A 5,417-nucleotide genomic window follows, 5' to 3' on the forward strand; every position below is an offset into this window, starting at 1 on the left:
CTCGCATGCGTTTCTATCTCAAGCATGTTTGTCAATGTTAGTGATCAAAACTATAAGTCTTGATTTCTAGTCTTGGACTAGGATAGTAAGTATAGTTGAGCTCAAGGACTCCATGGTGATTCATCATACAAGACGAAGATCTACTCAAGGAACCGGTGGAACTTCTCGACAAAAAGGTATGTGGAGACTTGAACTTATCTGTCACTCAAAAGTATATTTATTCTATCTCCTACTCTTTGAGACAAAAAGTCGTATGCTATATATATAGATTATGAATATACACATTTGGTATTTCGAGCCGAGTACACCTCACCTATCTATATCTCGAAATATATGTTGGTAAGCTTTTCGCTTCGACCAAGTTTATCTTTAGCTAGTGACGAAATTCATGATATGTTTCAATCACTTTGAAAATTGCTTTGACGAGAAATGGTGTAACAACTATATAACGTCCTCTAAGAATGTTTCAATGATTGGAATGAGAGTTTAGATTACATAACCAATGGTGGACATAAGCATTATTGTGGAAACACAGTTATGTATAAGTCATATTCCTTGCACCAAAGTTCTCTAACTTTGTTGATCAAGAGAACCGGAAGAATGGCAAGTGCCAAGTCCGCGAACTCAGTCCGCGAACTGCCGAAGTTCTCAAACCCGAGAATTTCTGCTGGAGTTGACAAACTACTTGCGTGAAGCTAAGTCCGGAACTCAGTCCGCGAACCCAGTCCACGAACCGGTGAAGTTCTCATCCCGAGAATTTCTGCCGGAGTTTGTAATCTCTGTCCGGTATCTTAAGTCCGCGAACCTAGTCTGCGAACTTGAGAAGGTTATATATCTAAAGATGATTTCTGAACTTAAACTTAAAAAGACTAAGGAATGTTATTTGCAAACCGTGGCTATAAAAGTTCATGAACCGATTCGAGTGAATCAAATCATCTTTGCTTCAATTGTGTCTTGTGTAGTTACATAAGATTTCCTTGCAATTGAACAACTCTCTAACTAGTTCAATTGAGTCATTTGAACTAGTTATGGTGAAGAAGAACATGGTTGATATGAAATGCTCATATGGCTAACCTTTTGGTTGACTATTGTTGAACCAAAAATGTACACGTTTGGGTACGGTTAATAAACCTAGAAGCGTGCATTTCATTTGTGTATAACAAGCTAAGTTTTCGATCTAACGGTTGAGAAATATTAGCTTCAATCTAAATCAGGTTTTCATCTAACGGTGGATATTGATTGCTTTGTTACCAAGGAAAAACCCTGATTTGAAAGACTATATAAGGGGACATCTAGCAACTCTGCAAAACTAATCCCCACACCTTACGTGTGATACTAGTTTGCCTTCTAGAGTCGGTTCCCCTTTAACCTTTGGTTTTCTTCTTCTAAAACCAGGTTAAACGACTTAAAGACTTCATTGGGATTGTGAAGCCAGACCGATACTACTTTTATCGTAGTTGTGTGATCTGATCTTGCATCTTCTATCGTACGAATACAATCATATTGATTGGCTTGAGATTGATATCTCCAATAGGCAAGATATAAAAAGTAATCACAAACATCTTCGTCTCATCGTTTGTGATTCCATAACATCTTGTTTCGCTACCATACGATTAAGATTGTTGTGAGGTGATTGATAACTCTAGGATGTTCTTCGGGAATATAAGACCGGATTATCAATTGGTTCCTGTTCACCTTGATTATTATCAAAAGACTGAACAAAAACTTTAGGGTTTTTCTGTGGGAGACAGATTGATCCTTTGATAGACTTGTCTATGTGAGACATATTTGTTTATTGTCAAAGCCTGCGATTTTGGGCCGTAGCAACTCTTAGTTGTGGGTGAGATCAGCTAAGGGATTCAAGTGCGTAGTATCCTGCTGGGATCAGAGGCGTAGGGAGTACAACTGTACCTTGGATCAGTGGGAGACTGATTGGGGTTCAACTATAGTCCAGTCCGAATTTATCTTGGAGTAGGCTAGTGTCTTTAGCAGCTTAATATAGTGTGTATTCAATCTGGACTAGGTCCCGGGATTTTTCTGCATTTGCGGTTTCCTCGTTAACAAAATTTCCGGTGTCTGTGTTATTTCAGTTTCCGCATTATATTGTTTTATCTTTATAATTAAAATAATACAGGTTGTGCGTTTAGATCATCAATTAGTATAATCCAACCTTTGGTTGTCGACTGTCATTGATTGATCCTTGGACATTGGTCTTTGGTACCGTCCAAGTTATTCCTTGTGCTTGATTAAAGACTCACTGATTTCTATTAGATTGAGTAGATCAAAACAAGAGAGAGATATTAACTCCTTGAGATACTTTTACCTAGATTGAGTCTATCTGTCTAGTTGATTCTCTAGAAAGTGTTTCGGAGTTAGTCTATACATATTGCTAAGCGAAATATTGGGTGGTGTTGTTAGAACCCCGCTTTTTCAGTTTCCACTTTCCTGCCAAGGTCATTTCTGGAAACACTAACAAGACTTTGCATTGTAACTTCAACTTTGTCAAATTCGACTGCTATGAATTCCGTAATTCTTCCCTAATGAAAAATAATGAAACTAAGGGTAAGAACACAAATGCGAACTCGTTCATTCTCAAGCAGTAGAGACCAGCATATATGCAACCAAAACACCATGAGAAATACATCACTCGAAGTCAAAATATACTTTATCTCTATAATTTTTAGAATTTGCAGTAAACAACTACATATTAAAACGAGGAGATATCAACTCCTTTGACCCAATAGACAGATGGAGGCAAGCACCACTTTCGCTGACTATATGGACCAACTTTACTATGTCAACCTCTAGCACCAATATTGTCCACAAATTAGCCACGTAGATTTTTCTCTACTCGCCAAATCACAGGCCATATAAGACCCAAAAACTAGAGAAGATGAAGATAAAGATCATAATTCTCGTATCCAAGCCAAGAATCTAATTTATAGATATCACCATTAATTCAAATCAAGTCCACTATTTCCAGTAATTTAAGAATATAGAAACTCAATGAATGAGATTCAAAATCTCCAGATTCAAGAAGATTTAAACTTCAATTATTATGTTGTACTTCAACTACAATTCTCATAAATGATAATTGAAACAAACCCAACTATCTAGAAACAGATTTGATTAAATTTATCCTCACAAATCATACATTGCAATCTCAATTGAACAACTCAAAAGAAGAAAAGAAAAGAAAATTAAACCTGATTAATGATGGGACTATCACCATAATCTCTTTTGACCATATTACCAAGCATTACAAACATAGTGAAGGTAAGAATACCACCCAAAATCTTCCTTGGATCTATAGCCATAAACATTTTCTCTTCTCCTTCTGTTGAAAGATAGAAGTTGCATCATATAAGGATCAACACTCAAAAAAAAATATTTATTTATTTCACTCTCTTTTGCTTCTTTTATCACTCTATTTCTATCTTTCAGAAGTCCACATAAAACACAAAAAAAACCCTAAATCAAATTTCACAGATCACATCAGCACCTCAAATAAACCAAAATCAATTCAAAAACAAAAAAAAAATAAACCTAGATGATTAGCACATACCTTGAGATTGTCTCATCATCAAACAAACTTTCTCAGTCTGTTTATTAATTTTAAGAAGCTTCATAGTTCCATCTTTAACAGATCGATACACTACACAGAATCAACAACAACAAAAATCAAATCAATGAGCAAACGAAATCAAATCGAATGGAAAATTAAAACACTGAGATTAAGTGAACCCAAAACATAAAAATAGAACCAAAAGATGATCATAACTGGTTTATTACGATTATAAATAGCAGCTGCAGTAACAGATGACCTAAAATCTCAGATCGATGCATAAAAACAAAACCAAAATACACAAATAACAAACAGATTCACAAATGAAACCCTAAAATCAATAAACTGAAATCAAAATCCAAATCCTAAAATCGAAAATAGCATATTCACAGATAAAACCTAAAATCGATAAACTAAAATGAAAAAAATAGATTCGCAGTTGGAACCCTAGAAATCAAAATCTCTAAAATCGCAAAATCTCTAATCTTATAAACTGAAACGAAACGATTATACGAAGGAAAAATCTGGTAGAAACTTAAAACCTGGTTGGTTTCAGTGGTTTTAGATTGAAAGAGAGACAAAGTTCTTCAGAGTTCAGTTCTGTGGAGAGGAGATGAAAGAGAGAGGAGGTTCTGTGGCTGAGAAAAAATGAGAATAAAAAATCGACTAAGGCATGGATATATGATAGATATGGCTGAAGGGTGGAAACAAAAATAAGAAGACTTGACCGAAGTTTGACTTGGGCATAAAACTAGTCCTAGTGTTCCCGACCACAGGAGCATTTCACATGCTTGAAAACTCGGCAGTTTCTATTCGCAACCGAAATTTTGCGGTTGCAAAATTAGCAACAACGATATGTCGTTGTGAATAATTAGCGACAGAAAATTAGCAACGGCGCTTCTGTTGTTGCTAATCTGAGTTGCTAATACCTTAAAATGGTGTAGCTTAATCTTGAGAGTATTCAATTCTGGACAAGGTCCCGGGGTTTTCTGCATTTGCGGGTTCCTCATTAACAAAATCTTGTTGTGTCTGAAAAAGTGGGGTGATGCTTGTCGTAGGTGCACAAATTAATTCACTTATATTCTACTTAACCAATGAATAATATAGTAGCAAATAAGATTCGTTCCCACGAAGAGCAGGGAGTTTTAGTTGTTAAAAATGTCACCGAGGGGGGTTTTTTGTAAAAGATTTTAAAAACAAAGAAAATAAAAAAACAATTTAAGATGATTAAGTTGAAAACAATGATGAGAATTATGATCAAGGAATCCTTCTTCGTTACTAAATATTCATTAAATTAATATATTCATCTATTAATTGTTCATCACAAGTTTTTACCAACCGTAAAATAACAGCTAGCTCAGTGCTATCCCCTAAATTCCTTAAATCACTGAGTACGGAAGCTCTCCAATACCAGATTCTATTCTTCTAAACCACCTAGTAGTAGCTCACTCTAGATGTAATTTTTTCGAATGCTTTATCTTTTGTGAATTATAGGTTGATCCTTATAGTTAGACTCTTAGCTCAAGGTCTACTTTCTAGGGTTGTTTTTACTCGCAATCCCTCCACATAATCCCTCTGTAAGGTTTTATGATTTCTACTTTTGTAAAGAATTAATAGACTATTAGACTTATCAATTAAAACTTTACTAGCATTAGATCAATTGATAAAACGATTCAGTTGGCCACCTAAACAATTTTAGAATTAATCATAAATATTCATTGTAGTAAAAACACAAAAAAATCCTGTGAAGAACTCAAAATAGATCTATTTTATAATTTATCCCTAATCAAATAATAATTTAGCTAGACATAATTGAAGTTATAGAAAGCAAACTGTAGTTGTAGAAGATCTT

The sequence above is a fragment of the Papaver somniferum genome, chromosome 7 (assembly GCF_003573695.1).
Source record: "Papaver somniferum cultivar HN1 chromosome 7, ASM357369v1, whole genome shotgun sequence".
In the NCBI taxonomy this organism is placed as follows: Eukaryota; Viridiplantae; Streptophyta; class Magnoliopsida; order Ranunculales; family Papaveraceae; genus Papaver; species Papaver somniferum.